The following is a 22,642-nucleotide window of genomic DNA, read 5'->3' as shown; positions in this document are numbered from 1 at the left end:
ATGGGAAGGAGTACAAATTTAAATGATTTTAATATCAAAGTCTCCCAAGTGTCTGATACAGAAGCTTCATGAAGACATTACATGAAGAGAACCAAGCAGTCCTCTAAGTACAGGCATCCTAAAATGCCACTTAAAGGAAGTTGTCAGACAGTAGGGTAATTGCCAGGGAGGGAGCAGAAGGAGTTGGGGAGTTTGTGTTCAGGGGGGACTGAGTTTTTGTTTGGGAAGATGAAAAAGTAGAGTCAGAAATGGTGATAGTTTGGGTTTTTTTTGTTTTTGTTTTTGGGCCACACCTGGCAGTGCTCAGGGGTTACTCCTGGCTCTGCACTCAGAAGTTGCTCCTGGCAGGCTCGGGGGACCATATGGGATGCTGGGGATTGAACCCGGGTCAACAGCATGCAAAGCAAACACCCTACCACTGTGCTATCTATCACACTGGCCCCCCAGAAATGGTGATGATGTGAAGGAGCTTACTGCCCTAAACTCTTTTTTATGAGCAACTGGGCACATGGATCATGGTCTAACAGGTTTGCACATCTGGTTTCAGTGCTCACCAGCGGTTCAAACTATTTGGTTTTGGTTTTGTTGGAATTGCCCCATTGACAATTCTCAAGCCAACCAGGCTGGTCATTTAATGCAAAGGCCTGAGGTTGTGATGTTGTTTGGGCCCTGTAGTACTGGAGCTTACCTGAGTCACCCTCCTGGTGCTCTGGCAACTCTAGGGCTGCACCCAGCAATACTTGGGGGACAGTGTAGTGCTGGGTATTGAACCCAGGTCATGCATAAGTTAATCATGTTCCTCAACCACTGTACTATCTCCCAGCTCTCAGGTGATAACCATTATGGCTATTTTTTATCAAAGTAAATAGATATAGAGACTAGTTAGGAGGCAGTTTCAAATATTCAAGGGAAAAGTGATGTTGATGCAATTTTTTTTTGGTGGGGTCACATCCAGTGATGCTCAGGGGTTACTCCTGGCTCTGTGCTCAGAAGTCACTCCTGGCTTGGGGGATCATATGGGACCCCAGGGGATCGAACTGAGGTCCGTCCTAGGTTAGCCGCATGCAAGGCAAATGTCCTGCCACTTGCACCACTGCTCCGGCCCCATGTTATGCATTTTTTTAGTTTGCAAACATGTATAAGAAGAAAGAAATTGGGGCCAGAGTAATAGTACAGCAGTAGGGCGTTTGCCTTGCAAGTGGCTAACCTAGGACAGACTGAGGTTCAATCCCCGGACCCCATATGGTCCCCTGAGCCTGCCAGGAGTGATTTCTGAGTGTAGAGCCAGGAGTAACCCCTGAGCACTGCCGGATGTGACTCAAAAACCAATGATAATAATAATAATAATAATATATTGTTTAAATTGTGAAATATGCAGAGAAAGTAGGCAGGACTACAGAAGTGCTAAGATTTCTTCCTGTACAGTACTTCCTGTAAGCAACTGTCATACTGTATGAATGTGACCCTTAGTTTGAGAACATTCCCAGATCATTGTGTCAGTGGGAAAGAATATAGTACAGATGGATGGTGCATAAGTGTGCATGAATGTGGAGGGCCAGGCAGAGGAGAAAGAGCCTCTGTGGTGAGTCTTTATGTCACAGAGACTGGCTGTTGGGCTGGGGTTTGAGCCAATAAGAGCACTGGAAAGATTCTGCTATCTCTTATTCTCAAAAACTGTGCATGGTTAGCTGATAGTTGGGTTTTTTAATTTGTTTGGAGTTTTCTGGGTTTTGCTTTGTTTTGTTTTGAGATCGCAGCAGGTGCTCAGAGCTTCCTCTTGGCTTTGTGCTCAAAGACCACTCCTCAAGGTGCATGAGGGACCTTTGGGGTTCTGGGATTGAATCCAAATTGACTGCATGCAAGAAAAGTGCCTACCTGCTGTGCCATCTCTTTGGCTCTGCAACTTCTTTTAAGCAGGGTAGTTTAAAAAGAAGATGTGAGAGCACCATGGCCAGCAGGACCATCTTTTGTTTTGTTTTGTTTTGTTTTGGGGGGCCACACCCGGTGGTGCTCAGGGGTTACTCCTGGCTGTCTGCTTAGAAATAGCTCCTGGCAGGTACGGGGGACCATATGGGACACCGGGATTCGAACCAACCACCTTTGGTCCTGGATCGGCTGCTTGCAAGGCAAACGCCGCTGTGCTATCTCTCCGGGCCCAGGGCCATCTTTTTTGGTTGGTTTTCTTTTGGTTTGGGGTTACATCCAGCAGCACTCGGGGTTACTCCTGGCTCTGCTCTCAGAAATCGGTTCTGGCAGGCTCAAGGGAACAAATGGGATGCCAGGGATCGAACCTAGGTCTGTCTTGGGTCATGCCAGGCAAATGCCTACCGCTGTGCTCTCACTTCAGCCCCCAGCAGGGCCATCTTTTCCGCATCGCATCCCCTAACCAGAATGTTTGCGATCCCCAGTGAGTACCATAATAAAGCCCTTGTTTGACCTTCATCATTATCTACAAAGGGGATCTACACTTGGGGATGAGAATTTTTTTGAAAGAAAGGTTAGAAAAGTGGAGGAAGTCTCCGAGGCCTGAGGCCACCCAAGCCTCAGACAGAAGCCGATTCGGCAAAGACTTGCCACTTGGCAGACGGGTCTGGACTGACGCCACCACATTCTGCCAAGACCATCAGACCAACATCTCAGAGTGCCAGTTGAGGGACAAAAAAATACCAGTCATTGGGTCTCTCTTGATGCCACAGGCCCCTAGGGGTAGAGGCAGAAGGGGAGCCAGAAGAAGAAAAATGGGTGAGTTCTCTGAAGTTAGGGTACTGGTGAGAAGTAAACAGAGGAGGGGTGAGAGGCACCCTAAGACTGAGGCAGCACCTTGACCGCAGACAGGGCAGTGGTAAGGGCCCTGTGTTGAGGATGATGAAGTTCTTTCCATGTGCCTGGGCACAATTCCTGGCAGGAGAAACTGGGGCCTCAGAGCTGAGCTTTTCTGGGTGAGCTGGGGTGGGGGTGGGAATGAGTCTAGAAACTTCACAGGGTTCCCAGTGAGGGTGGGAGGAAAGCAGGGGCCCTGGAGTGGAGTGTGGAGAGAGTGACTTTTCTCCTTTACCTCACTTGCTCTCTGTGGTGCTAGGTCAAAGCTATGGGTGTGGGGGTAGGTGGATGTGGGAAGTAGTGGGGGGGGCATAGTTATGTGGTAAGCCCCAGGAAACACAGCTGCTTTCCAGAAGCCATAGGAGCCGGGACGGAGTCTAGAAGGGCTGGCCAGACATTCTGGGCAGAGCAACTGTTTGTCTGGGAGGACAGAGAGAGAGAGGTTGAGAGAGAGGGCCAGGCCCACTTGGGCGCCGCCTCAGGCAGCAAAACAGGGGGGGGGGTAAAGGGGATACTTCTCACCTTAGTGGCCAATGTCTCCCAGAGGAAGTCTTTCTAACTGCCCTTCCCTCCTTTTATTCCTCTCTCTACTCCATCTACTCCATCTTCCTTGGCTTTCTTGGTACCAAAAGTTCCTTTAGAAAATTGTTTTTAGGGGCTGGCGAGGTGGCGCTAGAGGCAAGGTGTCTGCCTTGCCAGCGCTAGCCAAGGAAGGACCATGGTTTCATCCCCCAGCATCCCATATGGTCCCCCCAAGCCAGGGGCAATTTCTGAGCGCTTAGCCAGGAATAACCCCTGAGCATCAAACAGGTGTGGCCTGAAAAACCAAAAAAAAAAAAAAAATTTGTTTTTAGGGGCCAGAGTGATAACACAGAGGATAGGGCATTTGCCTTGCATTCAACTGACCCAGGTTTGATCCCTGGGATCCCATATGATCCCCTGAACCTGTCAGGAGATATTCCTGAGCACAGAGCCAGGAGTAACTCCTTTGTGTGACCCCACAACAACAACAACAAAAATATTTTGGGGCTAGAGCAGTAGCATAGATGGTAGGGCATTTGCCTTGCACATAGCCTACCCAGCTTCAATCCCTAGCATCCAATATAGTCCCCTGAGACTGCCAGGAGCGATTTCTGAGCTCAGAGTCAGGAGTAACCCCTGAGTGCTACTGGGTGTGGCCCAAAACCACCGGAAAAAATTTGTTTATAGCTCTTTTTTTCTTTCAGACATAACCAGTGGTGTTCAGAGCTGATTGACTCTTGGCTCTGAGTTCATGGTGGTGCTTAGGGAACTATAGGGGATGCCAGGATCAAATCTGGGTTGGCCTCATACATGGCATGTGCCCTACTGCACAGTCTCTTCAGCTTCATGTCACAGAGAGGCCTTTGCCTCTTAGGTTCCCTTTACCTGGAGCACTTCTCAGGGCTAGAGCCAGTCTGAAGCTCTGATCCCTATAGGGAGGGATCCAGGCCCTTCTCCCCTTCTCCGGGAAGGGGACCTGACACCACCTTTGGGTTCACCAAGATTCAGACCATAGGAACATTCCAGGGCTCTTCTAGGCGCCCGTCTGTGGTGGAGCAAGGAGAGTTCCAGTGAGACTGACACATCCTGTAGGCTCTGCCCAGGTTACATGCTGGGAAGGTCTGCAGAGGAGAGAGACATAGTTTCCAGGCCCCTGACTGCCAGAGCTGCAGGGCTCAGGACCAGGAAAGGAAGGAAAGGCGTGTCAGGGAAGGAACCAGACAAAGCTGTGGTGTGAGCAGAGCCACAGGGACTGGGAGGAGGGAGAGCCAAGGGACTGGGAGGAGGGAGAGCATGGGGTAAGGGGAGAGTACGGTGTGTGTGTGTGTGTGTGTGTGTGTGTGTGTGTGTGTGTGTGTGTGTGTGTGTGTGTGTGTGTATGCATGTTTCCACACCATTACACAGCCAAGGAAGTAGGCCTAGGAATGGGCACAGGCCCGTGGGTACAACATAGGCTCAGAAGGTCTATACTGTGCTCTTGGTCTGACAAGAGGCATGTCTTGGGGAGTCTGGAAGATAGTAGGGTGGGTCTGACACTACCATGCATGTAGCTGATGATCTGGATCAAATCCTAATACCACATCCGGTTTCCTGAGAGTTTGCATAGTTGATTCTGTGGCCTTCAAAGAACTCAGACTTGAGTGGTTGTTGATGGTTCTAAACAATGAACTGAGAGACAGTCCAGGGCTTAAGGAGTTTGTCTTGTCCAAGACAGATCCCAATTCAATCCTCAGTACTATATATGGTTCCCCAAGTCCCAGGAGTGACCCTTGAGCAGAGTCAGGACTAAGCCCCTGAGCACAGCCGGATGTGGATCCCCACTGTCCCTGGACCCTCCCCAACAAAAATAATCCAATTCTTAGGCTGTGGTTTGTCAGTCTATCTGGGCCCATTCTGAGGAGTGTGAAAGTTCTTTTCAAGTTCCTTTGCCTGGAGAAACCAGAACCCTGTCCCTGTCTTGAATGTGGGGACCCGTCTCTTGGTTATCAAAATGGAATAAGCGAGATCCTCGTGGCCCAAACAAGAGAGGATTCATTAGCCCTGACAAAAGGACTCTGTGGCAGCAAGAACGCCTGTCCTTGGCAGCGCTCCAGCCGGGGAGCAACAGAGCTTGCTCCCACTGGCATAGCGACAGTCCTGACAGACGCCCTGGCCCATGAGGTGGTGGAGGGTGTCAGGGCCGCTCAGCACAGTCCTGCCAGCTAACAGCTGCCCAGCCCTGGGAGTGTGGGAGCAGAGCACTGAGCTGGGGACATGGCCCAAAGGTACCATGCACATGGGCCAGGGATATAGCTCCAGACTGGGCATGACTTGGAAATGTGAGGTCCTACTACCACCACAGAGCATTGTGTCTATGGTGGGGATGAGTCCACCCCTCTGCTCACCCCATAATTACAGGGCCCCTCAGGGTATTGTCATGGACTGGGCCTAAACTGAGCCTCATTGAATTCTTACAACTGCCAGATACTCTTTCCTTCTTTTGTTTTGTTTTTGAGCCACACCCGGAGATGCTCAGGGGTTACTCCTGGCTCTGCACTCTTGGCTGAGTATAAGGCAAACACTCTAACCTCTGTACTATCACTCCAGCCCATAGCATTTCTTTTGATGACACAAACATGTCAAGAATTTTTTTTTATTCACTAGATATCTGAATATCGTCACTTATTGTCTTTTAAAAAAACCTTTTTGTTTGTTTGTTTTTGGTTTTGGTTTTTTTGTGTGGTTTTTGGGTCTCACCCGGCAGTGCTCAGGGGTTACTCCTGGCTCCATGCTCAAAAATCACTCCTGGCAGCCTCGGGGGACCATATGGGACGCCAGGATTCGAACCGGCAAACGCCTTACCTCTGTGCTATCTCTCCGGCCCCTAAAAAAACCTTTGTATGTTATTGTTTTGGAGCCACACCCAGTGATGCTCAGGGGTTACTCCTAGTAGTGCTTGGAGGACCATATGGGGTGCTGGAGATTGAACCCAAGTTGGCTGCATGCAAGACAAATACCCTATTTGCTGTGCTATCATTCCAGCCCCATAGCCTTACTTCTTTTGTTTTGTTTATTTGTTTTTTGGGTTTTTTTTTTTTTTTTTTGGTTTTGGTTTTTGGGTCACACCTGGAGCGCTCAGGGGTTACTCCTGGCTCTACGCTCAGAAATTGCTCCTGGCAGGCTCAGGGGACCATATAGGATGCCAGGGTTCAAACCACTGTCTTTCTGCATGCAAGACTTCCTTCCTTCCTTCCTTCCTTCCTTCCTTCCTTCCTTCCTTCCTTCCTTCCTTCCTTCCTTCCTTCCTTCCTTCCTTCCTTCCTCCCTTCCTTCCTTCCTCCCTTCCTCCCTTCCTCCCTGCCTCCCTTCCTTCCTTCCTTCCTTCCTTCCTTCCTTCCTTCCTTCCTTCCTTCCTTCCTTCCTTCCTTCCTTCCTTCTTCCTTCCTTCCTTCCTTCCTTCCTTCCTTCCTTCCTTCCTTCCTTCCTCCCTTCCTTCCTTCCTCCCTTCCTCCCTGCCTCCCTTCCTCCCTGCCTGCCTGCCTGCCTTCCTTCCTTCCTTCCTTCCTTCCTTCCTTCCTTCCTTCCTTCCTTCCTTCCTTCCTTCCTTCCTTCCTTCCTTCCTTCCTTCCTTCCTTCTTCCTTCCTTCCTTCCTTCCTTCCTTCCTTCCTTCCTTCCTTCCTTCCTTCCTCCCTTCCTTCCTTCCTCCCTGCCTCCCTTCCTCCCTGCCTCCCTTCCTCCCTGCCTGCCTTCCTTCCTTCCTTCCTTCCTTCCTTCCTTCCTTCCTTCCTTCCTTCCTGCCTGCCTGCCTGCCTGCCTGCCTGCCTGCCTGCCTGCCTGCCTGCCTTCCTTCCTTCCTTCCTTCCTTCCTTCCTTCCTTCCTTCCTTCCTTCCTTCCTTCCTTCCTTCCTTCCTTCCTTCCTTCCTTCCTTCCAGAATGTACTTCTGGCTCTGTCCTCAGGAATCACCCTGGCCAGGCTTAGGAGACCAAACCTCGATTGACCTGGTGCAAGGCAAACACCCTACCTTTCCAGTTTCCTTCTCCACTTTATATCTTTATCTCTTCTTTTCTTTCTTTTTTTTTGGGGAGGGGGGCATACCCGGCGATGCTCAGGGGTTACTCCTGGCTATCTGGTCAGAAATAGCTCCTGGCAGGCACAGGGGACCATATGGGACGCCAGGATTCGAATCAATCACCTTAGGTCCTGGGTTGCCTGCTTGCAAGGCAAACGCCGCTGTGCTATCTCTCCGGCTCCATATCTTCTTTTATTTCTTCTTATACTGGCTTCAGCAGCTAAAACATATGTTGTATCAGTAGTGAGAATGGGCATGCTTATCAGTTTCAAGAGAAAAAGTTCAATAATTCATAACCTTTTGCTACATTGACTATACATTTTACATTTGGCTGTTACATTGGCTGTAACTCTTAGGTGAAAGAAGTCTCCGTTTTTTTTCTACTATGATGAGAATTACTTTTCTTTTCTTTTCTTTTTCTTTTTTTTTTTGGTTTTTGGGCCACACCCAGCAGTGCTCAGGGGTCACTCCTGGCTGTTTGCTCAGAAATAGCTCCTGGCAGGCACGGGGGACCATATGTGACACCGGGATTCGAACCAACCACCTTTGGTCCTGGATCAGCTGCTTGCAAGGCAAACGCTGCTGTGCTATCTCTCCGGGCCCGATGAGAATTACTTTTCTAAATCCTCCCTTCCCTTTCCTTTGCTGTTGCTTCAATGTCCAAGGTTATCACTGGGTAGGGTGCATTGGCAGTCACACATGTGGTTTTGGAAATTACTCTGCAGCCCAGCATCAGGGACCACACTCCACTGTGTGGGGTGATCAAACTTCTGGGAAAAATTAAACTTTTGACATCATGCAAGTAGGTAAGGCAGGCACTCTGTCAACAAGTTACATATTTGGCCTTATCTGTTTTTGTATTTTTGGAGGGACACACCCTACAGTGCTCAGGTCTATTCCTTGCTTGATATTCAGGCGAACATGAAGTTCCAGGGATGAACCTGGGGTTTCTGCATGTTTGCAAAGCAACCTAAAGTCATAGCACAGTGGGTAGGGTATTTGCCTTGCATGCAGTCAACCCAGTTTTGATTCCAAGCATCCAATATGGTCCCCTGAGTGTGCCAGGAGAGATTTCTGAGTATAGGGCCAGGAGTAACCCCAAAGCACCTCTGGGTGTGACTTCCTAAATTAGCAAAGCAACATGGGTCACCTCCTTAGTCTTTGTTTTTTTCTTCTGGAAAGGCTCAAGACAGTGTGCATACCCAGTTTGCTCAATGTGAGGGGGATGGGCAGGAGTGTCTCAAAGGTAAAACAATGCCAACCCAGACAGAAGAGATAGCACAGCGGTAGGGTGTTTGCCTTGCACGCGGCTGACACAGGACAGACCCTGATTCGATCCCAGGCATCTTATATGGTCCCCATACCCGCCAGGACCAATTTCTGAATGCAGAGCTTGAAGTAACTCCTGATCACCATCAGCTGTGACCCAAAAACCAAAAAACAAACAAACAAACAAAAAAAACCCAGAAAATAAAACCATGCCAACCCTTTCAAGAAGGTACCATAGGGCCCATGTCAGCACCTGTGATGATACCACCCATCTTTCATCAGCCCTCCCATCATTGCCAGCTCATATGTAGCTGCACTTGGCTGTGACAGACTAAACTTGTATCTGTGAATATTTGATTCTACACTTTCTGCTCCTGAAAGCCAGCACCAGGTAAATGGAAGCTGGGAAAATGCAAAATAGTGAGCCTTACAGCTCCTTTCCAGGTCCTGGAAAAGGAAAAGTGGTTTTTCTGACGGTGCTATGTGTGAACTCCAGGACTGAGGCCCCTGGAGTTCAATTCCCTGGAAGTCTGAAGACTCTAGAATGTCCAAAATTAAACCAACAGCTGCTGGGAGAGAGAGCAGTAAACTGACCCTGGCTCTTATGTGTGAGCTGAGTTCTAACGGGGACTGAGTAGTAAACTCCATCGGCTGTCTGGAAATCTGCTTTGGAGAAGCAGCTGGTGCAGGGGCGCGACCAGTGTGTAGGGCTGGCTTGGCCTTCCTTGCTTTATCAGGGAGCCCTTCAGAGACTGGCAGAGCAGAGGCCTGAGGATGAGATCATTCACTCCTAACACCCGGCATGGCTTCTGTCCTGAGCAGAAGCAGGGGTGGGACACCATGGCCACTGATTACCAGCTGCCTCAGGACAGAGGTGTGTGGCTGCCCTGGGTGATCACAGCTCTGTGGATTATTTTTAGATCCGTTGACTCAGAAACCTGGACTAGACTAAGGCCTCGAGGGAGAGAAGGGGCCTGGATCAACCAACCAACCAACCTGGGTTGGTTCTTGGGAGCAGCCTGGATTTGGCCTGCTTGACATCATGATCTGACCATGGCTGCTCTGCAGGGAACAGTCCCTAGCAGAGCAGGGCACATCCCTGGAGGGCCCACGTTAGCTGCCTTCTCTAACATGCATGATAGCATTTGACAATCAAATGTGTGGGCCCCAAGTCCATGCTGCTACAGAGAAAGGAGTGCTTGTGGTATGGGCAGCGACCAGTGGTTTCAGGTCTGAGAAAAGGCAGGCTACTGACCCAGGATGGGGAAGTCAAGTCCAAAAGCTTCCTTTTCAGGGGTGGTGACTAAGGGGCCATTTCTAACTCTGTGCTCAGGAATGACCCCTGACAATACTCAGGGGAACTATAAGGGGAGAATGGGATTAGAATCAGGATCTGAGGGGCCAGAGCGGTGGTGCAGTGGTAGGGCATTTGCCTTGATGCAGCTGACCCAAGATGGACCTTGGTTCGATCTGCTGACGTCCCATATGGTCCCCTAAACTAGGAAAGATTTCTGAGCACATAGCCAAGAGTAACCCCTGAGCATCACTGGGTGTGGTCCAAAAAAAAAAAAAGGGGGGGGGGATAAAAGGAAAAAAAGAATCAGGATCTGAGGAATGCAAGAAAACTAACTTAACTCCTGTTCTAAGGCTTCTTTTTTTCTGTTTTTTTGGGGCGTCACACCCAGTGGTGGTCAAGTTTTACTCCTGACAGGGGTTGGAGGAGCATGTCTTGTGCCAGGGATTGAAGTAGGCCAACCGTGTGCCTTTGTGCAAGGCAAGTGTCTTAACCACCACACTCTCCTTGACCCAAAGATTTATTTTCCTTTAAGATTACATCACATCGGGGCCGGGAAGGTGGCGCTAGAGGTAAGGTGTCTGCCTTACAAGCGCTAGCCAAGGAACGACCGCGGTTCGATCCCCCGGCGTCCCATATGGTCCCCCCAAGCCAGGGGCGATTTCTGAGCACATAGCCAGGAGTAACCCCTGAGCGTCAAACGGGTGTGGCCCAAAAACCAAAAAAAAAAAAAAAGATTACATCACATCATTAACCAGTGAGTAAAATTATATTTACATCATCAGTAGATTTGGACAGGCAGGAAGTTGAGATATTTCTCAACCAATTTCTAGAATTATTAGAGCAGATGGTAGATGTGACGTGACCCAGGACTGAACAGAGGGTGCTACTGCCAGGAGCATGCCCAGGGGGAGTATGCCCAGGTGTAGCAGAGCTGCTTGCCTGGAACTCTGACCAGTTTAGCATCTGGGGCAGCAGCCAAGGCAGAGAAGTGAGAAGGAGGCTGGAAACTGGAAAAGTAACCCATGTGCTGTCTGCCCAACAAGCAGTGCACAGTCCCTCCAGGCTGGCCAGGGCAAGGAGCTGCCTCACTGCAGGTAACATCCTCTTAGAAAAGCAAATGGGGAACAGGATCTGGATATGTGTGCCCCCCCCACCCCAACAAAGCCCACTGGAGTTACAGAAAGCTCCAGAGTCACTACTACCCAGAGAACCCTCCAGAAAACTGGCCTAGCCATCCACTTCTCTCTCTCTCTCTCTCTCTCTCTCTCTCTCTCTCTCTCTCTCTCTCTCTCTCTCTCTCTCTCTCTCTCTCTGTTACAAGAGAACCCATCCAGCACTAGCCACTCTTCCCTCCTTCTAATAAGAGGGACTCAAACCCTCAGATATTGGAATACAATTGAAGGAGACCATGACTATTATTTTTTGTTTTTGTTTTTGTGTCACACCCTGCAGCAGTGTTCAGGGGTTACTCTTAGCTCTGCACTCAGAAGTTGCTCCTGGCAGGTATGGGGGACCCTAAGGGTTGCCGGGATTCAAACCAGGGTCTGTCCTCTGTTGGCCAAGTGCAAGGCAAATGCCTTACTGCTGTACTATTGCTCTGGCCCCAGGAGACCATGATCAGGATAAGGGAAGAAAAGTTGAGGGAGAAAAATCCAAGACATGAAGGGATCCATTCGACAGCTCTTAGGATAGTACAGTAAGGCTTTTGCCTTGCAATGGCTTATGGTTCAATCCCCATCATCACCTACTGTCCCCTGAGCACCTCCAGGGATATCTCTCAGCATAGAGCTCAGAGTAATTCCTGACCACTGCTAGGAGTGGCCCAGCCCCCCTACGATCCACATAAAAAATAATTTGAACACAAATCACAATTCAGAATCAAACGTTGACTGTCTCATGTACTTCATTGGATGTGAGAGTGAAAGTGAACATGCCTGTGGAGTGGAAGCTCACTTAAGCATAGTTGTTCAAAATGCCTTACTATTATACCAGCTTTGGGGCCAGTGGGATAGTACATATGGGATGCCGAACACTGGGGGATTGAACCACAGTCTATCCTAGGTTAGCTGCCTGCAAGGCAAAACCTTACCACTTGCACCACTGCTCTGACCCCCTTTCTTCCTTTCTTGTTTTGGTTTTTGGGTCACACCCGGCAGCGCTCAGGGGTTACTCCTGGCTTTACGCTCAGAAATCCCCTGGCAGGCTCAGGGGACCATATGGGATGCCGGGATTTGAATCACCGTCCTTCTGCATGTAAGGCAAACGCCCTACCTCCATGCTATCTCTCCAGCCCCCTCTTCTTTCTTTCTAGTTTGCAACAACCTGCATACATTGTTCCTCCAGATATGCTCAGGGGACCATGTGGTGCTGGGAAACTTATGGCCTCACACCTGCAAGATAGATGCTCTACCACTGGGGCCGGAATGATAGCTCAGCGGTACGGCATTTGCCTTACATGTGGTTAACTCAGATTCTATCCCTGGCATGACCTATGGTCATGACTCAGGGCAGACCTGGTTTGATGGTCCCCCAAGCCAGGAGTGATTTCTTAGCGCATAGCCAGGAGTAACCCGAGCATCACCATCACAGGTGTGACCCAAAAACCACCCCCGCAAAAACACAAAATGCTCTACCACTGAAACATATCCCTAGTCCTCCAACTTCCCCCCACCTTTATTTTTAGTCTTGGGCCACACCCAGCAGTGCACAAGGGTTACTCTGGCTCTGTGCTCACTTCTAGCAGGCTCTGGGATCATATAGGATGCCAGAGATCAAAACTGAGTTGTTTCTGTCTGGGTTAGCTGCGTGCAAGAGAAATGCCCTATTCTCTGTGCTATCACTCCTACCCAAACTATTTTTTCTTAATAACAGTAATTAGAAGAAATAAAACTTCTGCAGGGTAGGGTGATAGTAGGGGAAGACATCTCTTTCTTTCTCTTTCTTCTCCCTCCTTCCCTCCCTCCCTCTCTTCCTTCCTTCCTTCCTTACCTAGCGATGCTCACAGGTAACTTCTGCCTCTGCACTCAAAAGGCTCGGGGGACCATAGGTCATGCCAGGGATAGAATCTGAGTTAACCACATGCAAGGCAAGCATACTAACTCTCCAGATACCTACTTTTTTTTTTTTTTTTTTTTAGTTTTTTGGGCCACACCCGGCGTTGCTCAGGGGTTACTCCTGGCTGTCTGCTCAAAAATAGCTCCTGGCAGGTACGGGGGACCATATGCGACACCGGGATTTGAACCAACCACCTTTGGTCCTGGATCGGCTGCTTGCAAGGCAAACGCTGCTGTGCTATCTCTCCTGGCCCCAGATACCTACTTTTATTTATTTTATTTTTGTTTTGTTTTTTGTTTTTGTTTTTTGGGCCACACCCGGCGTTGCTCAGGGGTTACTCCTGGCCATTTGCTCAGAAATAGCTCCTGGCAGGCACGGGGGACCATATGGGACACCGGGATTCGAACCAACCACCTTTGGTCCTGGATCGGCTGCTTGCAAGGCAAACGCTGCTGTGCTATCTCTCCTGGCCCCAGATACCTACTTTTATTTATTTTATTTTTTGTTTTTGTTTTTTGGGCCACACCCGGCGTTGCTCAGGGGTTACTCCTGGCCATTTGCTCAGAAATCGCTCCTGGCAGGCACGGGGGACCATATGGGACACCGGGATTCGAACCAACCACCTGGATCGGCTGTTTGCAAGGCAAACGCTGCTGTGCTATCTCTCCGGGCCTGACACCTACTTTTAAATTTCAATTTTTTTTTTTTTTTGGTTTTGGGGCCCCTTTTCAGTGTTGAGGGCTTCCTCTATCTCTGCACTCAGGGATCACTCCAGGTGGTGCTTAGGGACCACTATGTGGTGCTGGGGATTTGATTCAGGTTGGTGTGCTGCAAAGCAAACACCTATCACCTGCACTTTCTCTCTCTCTCTCTCCTCTCTCTCTCTCTCCTCTCTCTCTCTCTCTCTCTCTCTCTCTCTCTCTCTCTCTCTCTCTCTCTCTCTCTCTCTCTCTGTAGCTTAGCAGCAGAATTCTTTCATGTAAAATTTTTGGGGGGGCGAGCAATAGCACAGCAGGTAGGGCCTTTACCTTTTATGTGGCCTACCCAGGACTGACCCAGGTTTGATCCGTAGCATCCCATATGGTCTCCCAATCCTACCAGGAGCGATTTCTGAGCGCAGAGCCAGGAGTAAACCCTGTGTGCTGCTGGGTGTGGCCAAAAACCCCCAAATAAATAAAATAAAAAATATTTTTTAATATGCAGGCCAAAAGTGCTCAGGGCTTATTTTTGGCTCTGCAGTCAGGAATCACTCCTGGAGGTGCTCTGGAGACCATATGGGATGCCGGGGTGGTTAGGAAAACTACTGCTTTGCTAGCAAAATTGAGGGCACCAGTGGGGTACCAGTTAAGGTTCGCAATATCTGACTTACAGAGGTACTGATCTACTTATGACTTCCCCTACTGCCCTTGCCTTTTGATGGTGATACTAGGCAGGCATTAGGTTGCTGGGAACTGCTCTAGGCATGTGAGGTGGGGCTGGAGATCAAAAGTGGCCTCATGCCCACAAGGCAGATACTTGACCACTGAGCCACAGCTTCAGGCCCCATAATTGGGACTCTTTCTCAGAACTCAGTCCTGGATGAATACTGAGCCTGTGAGTGGGCGGATGCTTTCTGAAATATCTTTAGGCAAGAGCTTAAAAATCAAGAGAGTTCAGGGTATCGGTAAGATAAACGATAGATTGGAGGGTCTAGGTTGGTTGGAGACTGCAGTGGGAAATAGAAAGCTAATGAATCCAAAGCAGAAAAATGCCTGATGTGAAGATAAATACTAAGCCAGAAAAAAAAGACAAAACAAGCAAATATAGGTCACTGCCTTCAGAATTATTGTTTAAGGAAAATAAAAAATTTAAAACCAGATTTCTTTGCTATATTTGGGGGTGTTTGAGCCATACTTGATGGCGCTCAGGGGTCACTCCTGGCAGGCTCGGCGGGACCATATGGGATGTCATGGATTAAATTTGGGACAGTCCCGGATCAGCAACATGCAAGGCAAATGCCCTAACCACTGTGCTATCACTCCGGCCCCCAGGAACTAAAAATTTGACAGAAAATTGATTGAGATGCAGGCAAATCAAGGTGGAGAATCAGCCCTAATTAGCTTAAGTTTTTTTTTTATTGGGGGGGGGCACACCTAGCAACGCTCAGGGGTTATTCTTGGCTCTGTCCTCAAAAATTATTCCTGGCAGGCTTTGGGAACCATATGGGATGCTGGGGGGATCGAACCTGGATTGGCCACATGCAAGGACAATGCCCTACCGGGATGTGTTACCACTCTGGCCCATTTTAGGTTATTTCTTGAGCAAGTTTGTTGGCATATCTGTCTGCAGTGTCTTGATCCAGTTCACAGGTGCTGAGGCAGCTGACGCACAAGGACAAAAACCGGGTGAGGAAATGGAGCAATAGTACAGTGGGAAGCAATAGTACAGCAGGAATAGTACAGTTGAGCACTGAGCACAGCCAGTGTCCCTTTTCCAAAAGAACTAGTTGAGCAGAGGCTAAGTGGGGGGCATAAGCAGCAGGACAAAGAACAGGAACCAGGTATGAGTTGGTGCTGGTATGCAGGAATTAGACGCAGCAAGGGATGCAGCAATGCCTTTAAGAGGTCTGTTCTCAGCTTGGCTCTTGGCTGGCACCTGAATGCTTGAATTCCCAGCAGGTTTCCACCACCCCCGGACTAGGAAGAGAGGCTGCCCATGCTTGAAACTGCACAGTGTGGCTTACTTGTGCTTCTGGGAGTGCGGGGGCTGGGGATGTGCCAGGCAGAGGGGCCTCCATAACTAGACCCTGACGAAAAACCCTGGCACTGAGTCTCTAAGGAGCTTCCTTGGTAGACAACATTCCACATTGTGTCGTAACCACTTGCTGCTGGGGGAATGAAGTCGATCCGGTGTGACTCTTCTAAGTCCCCTCCGGAAATTGGGAGTCTGGCTTCCTCCAGACTTGCCCAGGTATATCTTTTCAGCGTTTGCTAATTCTGCTTTGTTATCCTTTGGCTGAAATGAGTCACAAGTAAGAGTTGTCTTGGGAACTCCTAGTAGAGGTATATAAGCCACACAAGAGCACAGGTCATCAGGAAGAGAAGTGAAAGAAAAGCAGGAGGTGGCAGTTTTTCTAGTGATCAGTAGATGACCCTGGCCAGGACAAGGACTTCTAGAAGCCTCAGCAGACTAAGGAGGGGCAAAAGCAAAGGATACCAGATCTACGTTCTCAACTAAGGAGCTTAAGAAAAGGTCCACTGCCACCTCTGGAAGGGTGGCACTGGGGCTCAGCATACAAGTTGGGCACAAAGACTCACTTTGGATTAAACTTTTCTTTTCTGCTTCCATTTGGGGCTACACTAGGCAGAGCTCAGGGATGCCAGGGAATCAGGTAGTGCAAGGACTGAAACTAGGGTTCCTGCCCTGCAAACCTTGTGCTCCAGACTTTGAGTTTCAATGTTATATGTGAGCTCCATAACTGAGATCCACCATGAGGCATGTGCTCCACCATGGAGCCACATTCTCAGCCTCTAAATCTGTGCTTCTTAGGTCTGTTTCTATAGTCATCATTTTCATCTAAATACATAGTTCCAAATGCCCCAAAGTAGCATGCTAATACTTTTTCATCAAACTCTACACCATTAAGAGGTATCCCTGCCCTACTCCTCACACCCACTCTAGGTGTAGTTTATCCAGTAGAAGGAAAATGTGCCAGCATTCTTTTAACTGCTCAGATGGGCACTGGCCAGAAATGGAACTCAATGGCAGGGCACCAGCATGTGCCCTGTGCTTGAGATCCAGGTTTTGAACTAACACTGCAAAACATGAAACAAAAACTACCAAATGTGTTTGAAGAATAGACTGGATAATTTGTGGCACGCAATTGGAGACCACGTTTTAAAGAAAACAAAGAATCCATAGCCCATAGCAACAATGGGGATGAACACTAGAAATAAAATGCTCAGCAAAGCACCAAACGGCATATACGGTGTTTTTCCATTTATCTGAATAGTGAAGCTCCTCTTGGTGCTGTGTCATTCTGATCACCAATCTGGATGCTGGTTACATTGGCAGCTATGTGTAGACTTTTCTGTGCTGGACTATACCTCAAAGCAAAACAGTACTACTCAATTTAAGTCAACAGAGCAATTGTACATAGACTATGAAAAGCATATACCTATACAGACAATACCGGGCCAAATATATACCAAGTGTTAACAAAGTGATTGTCCTCAGGGATTACTCTTGGCTCTGTGCTCAGAGATCACATCTGGTGGTACGTGGGAAACCATAGGTGGCACATGCCAAGAATTGAAGACTAGGTTGGTGTGAGGCAAGTGGTCCACCAGTGTTCCATCTCTCTGATCCATCTGTATGTGTGTGTGTGTGTGTGTGCATGTGCATAAGCTGAGGAAGTAGGGTCAGATCCAGGTATCACACATGTAAGGCAGATGTTCTATTGTTGAATTATATCCCCAGCTCTTCTTTATCTAATTTTTTGCTTTCTGCCACACTCTGCAGTGCTCAGGAAGCCCAGGGACTGAGGATCAAACTTGGACCTAGTAGCCAGAGAATATGGTCAGTACACTAAGCTCTTTTCCTGGCCCTCTGTAGTTTTAAAACCAATTTTCCACACCATTCATATTCTTTTTTTTGTTCTTCAGGCCACACCCGTTTGATGCTCAGGGGTTACTCCTGGCTAAGTGCTCAGAAATTGCTCCTGGCTTGGGGGAACCATATGGGACGCCGGGGGATTGAACCGCGGTCCTTCCTTGGCTAGCACTTGCAAAGCAGATACCTTACCTCTACCGCCACCTCACCGACCCCTACCATTCATATTCTTATCAGTTTTTTTTGGGGGGGGGCCATACCCAGTAATTTTTTTTTTTTTGCTACATTGGCAATGTTTGTAGATTATTCTTTGTTTTGCACTCATGAATCACTCCTCCTGGTGCTCAGGAGACCATATTGGGATTCAGGGATCAAACCTGAGTTGGTTGCATGCAAGATGGAATTCCTTTCCCGCTGTACCATTGCTTCAGTCCCCATGCTCAGGCCTGAACAGAGGGCCTTCTGCATATGAAACATGTGGATGGTCCATGCCAGCCAAGTTCTCCCTCCAACTCTAACAGGTTTAATTTTACAAAGGCAAAACACTTTAATATATTTCTTTCATAATGTTTTTCTTTTGGCCACACCCAGTAATGCTCAGGTATATTTTGGGATGCTGGAGACTTCTGAATTCAGGACCTTACAAGAGATTTTTCTACCAGAGTCATAACCCAGTTCTCCAAATTTAATTTCCTATAAAATTTTTGTTTTGTTTTTGGGTCACACCTGGCAGCACTCAGGAGTTACTCCTGGCTCTACACTCAGAAATTGCTCCTGGTAGGCTTGGGAGACCATCTGGGATGTCGGGATTCGAACCACCATCCTTCTGCATGCAAGGCAAACGCCCTACCTGCATGCTATCTCTCCAGCCCCAATTTCCTATAAATTTCTAAATTGCTCCTGGTAGGCTTGGGAGACCATCTGGGATGTCGGGATTCGAACCACCATCCTTCTGCATGCAAGGCAAATGCCCTACCTGCATGCTATCTCTCCAGCCCCAATTTCCTATAAATTTTTAAATTATATTTTCCCCTTTTTAGGTGCCACACCTGGTGATGCTCAGGGATCACTCCTGGCAGACTTAGGACATCATATGGTGTGCCTAGGATTGAACCTGGGCTCAATTCAATCAATTGAACCTGCTAAACTATGGTTCTGGCCTCTAATATTTTTCTTGAAAGGCAGGCTGCCACATAGCTCACAGCACTTCATTTGGATATGGGGGTGTTGAAGGTATAGCCACCCAGTGCTTGTCTATGAATGGATCTCTAGAGCCTGTGTAGTGGGTCTGGCAGTGAGCAGGGCTACCCATCTATCCTTGGTCAACTTACGACTAGTTCTGGGCGGGAGCAATGGTGCAGCAGTAGGGCATTTGCCTTGCATGTGGCTGACCCAGGACGGACCACAGTTCGATTCCCCAGCATCCCATATGGTCCCCTGAGACAGGAGTGATTTCTGAGCGCAGAACCAGGAGTAACCCCTGAGCGTCACTGGGTGTAACCCAAAAACAAACCAAAAGAAAACAAAAAAGACTAGTTCTGCTGTTTGGGAAAGGCCTTTCTGACTAAGGGCCACAAGTTTCCAATGGACTCCACCCTGGCTCTCAGTGGGCCAATGGTCAGTCAGACTGCTCTACCACTCCCAACTCCCTTTCTGGAACTGCAAAGCTGCAAGGTTCCACGTTGAAACAAAGAAATATTATTCAACATCAGTGGTGAAACAAGGGACAATCATGTAACTTAGCATGAAACTACCTCATAATGAAAAAAATTAACAAAACTATTTCTGCACAAGCAAAGTTATGCATTGCAATGACGGGATTTGTGTTTTCAGCAATAAGCCCTTTGAGGCAGCACACGAGGATGTTCAGGATTCTCAGGATGCAGGATGAGTTCCTCCAGACATTAGTGCGTATACCTGGACTTCATGACAGTTTTGCCTGGGCCCCAACTCCTCTGGACTAGCGCCCCTGTGTGCTTCCCTTCCTCTCCCAGATCGTTCCAGTCTAGAGGCAAAGGCAGCACTTTCTGGCCATGAGCTCCTGCTGGCTGCTCAGTTGTTTCTCTGCACCTACGTGATGAGTCACTGAAAAGCCTATTACTGCACTGAAATATGCTTTGGTCTTACAGAGCTGCTTTGTCTCTTGAGAATCCACAACACGGACATCAGCGCATTTCAAGGCGCTGAAATTTCCGGAAACTCATTACTTCAGCGGGAACTGCAATCAGATTCAGATCTATTTTGATACATTTATGAGCTAAACCTGCAAGCACTTGAATCAGTCAATTTGGCAGGTAAAATTTGGCAGGACATCCCATCCCACTGATCTGAGTTTCCCCTCACTGAGGAGAAACTGTATTACATTCAGACTCACTCTGTGCTTGTGGAACCAGGATTGTAAATGTCTTAAGGCCGCAAGTTGTCGCAAATGTTGCATGGCCACTTTTATTAAAACATGATAGGGGGGCCGGGCGGTGGCGCTGGAGGTAAGGTGCCTGCCTTGCCTGCGCTAGCCTAGGACGGACTGCGGTTCGATCCCCCGGCGTCCCATATGGTCCCCCAAGAAGCCAGGAGCAACTACTGAGCGCATAGCCAGGAGTAACCCCTGAGCGTCACAGGGTGTGGCCCAAAAACCAAAAAAAAAACAAACAAAACAACAACAACAACAACATGATAGGAGCCCCAGTGTTCCAGAAAGGATGCTGGAAGCTGCAGGCCTCAGTGTACACCAGCAGTGTGTACTCAAGAGTGCTCAGTCCTCCCTGTGTCCAGACTTTTATTCTTTTATTAAATGTTCAAACACCAATTCCACCTCTGGGGTGACCTTCTCTCCACTAGAGTCCCCAATCTCCTATCACCCCTCTAGCATGCTCCAATGAATGACCCAAACTTAAGCCAACAAGGTCAATTTGGAATGATCTTCTCTCTTTCATAGTGATACTAGTCAGTGTCTAAGGATTTATTGGGCTGTGGTTGGTGCGAGTTGAAACTTCAGTGAGTTTAGGCTCCCCGAGTTTGGCAGGTTTCTATAGAACTTTCTCATCAAATTTTCTGTGATGCTACTGGGTTGACAGCACATTAGAATTTGGAGGCATCACACAGCCACACGGTCCAGAAATTATGTATCTTTTTTTTTTCCTGGTTTTTGGATCACACCTAGCTGCACTAAGGGGTTATTCCTGGCAGGCTCAGGGGGCCATATAGGATGCTAGGATTTGAACTTGAATTCATCCTGGACAGCCACGTGCAAGGCAAACGTCTTGCCGCTGTTCTATCGCTCTGGCCCAGATTTTTTTTCGCCACACCTGGTGGCGCTCAGGGGTTACTCCTAGTTCTGTAATCACAAACCGCCCCTGGCAGACTCGGAGGATTATATGGGATGCTGGGATCTGAACCAGTGCCTGTCCTGTGTTGGCCATCTGCAAGGCAAACGACCTGCCTCTGGCCCCAGGATTTATGTGTCTTAAACAACTTTGGTAGCTTCTAAGTTTGATAAGGTTAAGTCATAAGGGTAATATTTTTTTTTTTTTTTTTTTTGGTTTTTGGGTCACACCAGGCAGTGCTCCTGGCTCCAGGCTCAGAAATTGCTCCTGGCAGGCACGGGGGACCATATGGGACGCCGGGATTCGAACCGATGACCTCCTGCATGAAAGGCAAACGCTTTACCTCCATGCTATCTCTCCGGCCCCTATAAGGGTAATATTTTTAAACTTTATTTATTGGTTGTTTTTTGGTCCACACCCAGCAGTGCTCAGAGATCACTCCTAGTTTCTGCACTCAGAAATCACCTCTGGCAGGCTGGGGGATTATATGGGATGCTGGGAATCGAACAGGGTCCCTTGGGTCGGTTGCACGCAAGACAAACACCCTACCACTTCGGTCCATAAAGGGCAGTTTCTATCAGAGGGCATAGAGGATAGTATTGGGCTGCTGAAGTTCATCCCCCTTTCCGAGAAGGCCAGAGATATCAGACCTGATCTGGCTACCTGGGAAGCATCGCAGCAATTATTTTCTTTTGCTCTGCTGTTCTGTCTTGCTCTTCTTCACCCAACTTATTTGTTCTACTGGCTCAGGAGAGACCTCTCCCGAGTTATTCCTGTAAATCTCATGTGACAGCCTTAGCTGCAAAGAATGTGGATATCGCCATTCCGTCGGATGGATTCCAATTGTACCCCAAACTTGTCAACTACAAGGAACGATCAAACACGCAAAGGAAGCAGATGGGTGATCTCAGAATCCCGAGTAAATTCCCTTGGTTATTTACTTGAAGATTCTGCCAGTGTAGACCAACTTATCATCTTTCAACAAGGTGTCTCTGTTGACGTGGTCTGGACAAAATTATCTGAGGATCAGCTTCTTCCTAGGCAGATAATCTGGGCTCTACACTTCCAATTCCCCTCCAGATTCTATCCTGCAAAGATGCACACTGTAACTCCCCACCCTCATCTTTCCTCTCATCATGCTCTAGTCACAACCCGGATATACATATTTGGAAAAGATGAGGAAATAGGGGGCAGAGAGATAGCACAGCGGTAAAGCGTTTGCCTTAGATGCAGAAGGACGGTGGTTTGAATACAGGCATCCCATATGGTCCCCAAAGCCTGACAGGAGCGATTTCTGAGCACAGAGCCAGGAGTAACCCCTGAGCACTGCCGGGTGTGACCCCAAAGCCAAAAGCCAAAAAAAAAAAAAAAAAAAAAAAAGATGAGGAAATAGTAAGAATGATCCTGCTGTGGGACTGGATCAATAGTATATATAGTAGGTTGGGCGTTCGCCCTGCACATCTCCAATTAGGGTTTGATCCCAGAATTATGGTCTCCAAAGCCTGTCAGGAGTGATTCCTGAGTGCAGAGTCAAGAGTAACTCCTCAACATTGCAGGGTGTGGCCTAAATACTCAAAAACAATACAAAACAAGAATGATCCTACTGTGGAAACTTCACCCAGACTTTTAAAGAAATGGACGGTTAGATGAACCACTGGGTGTTCTATTCTACTCATTTCCATTCCAGGCATTTTAACTTTATTTTATTTATTTATT

This window comes from Suncus etruscus, chromosome 14, assembly GCF_024139225.1.
Source record: "Suncus etruscus isolate mSunEtr1 chromosome 14, mSunEtr1.pri.cur, whole genome shotgun sequence".
Taxonomy (NCBI): domain Eukaryota; kingdom Metazoa; phylum Chordata; class Mammalia; order Eulipotyphla; family Soricidae; genus Suncus; species Suncus etruscus.
The sequence above is the reverse complement of the archived record's forward strand: the minus strand, read 5'-3'. Positions refer to the sequence as shown.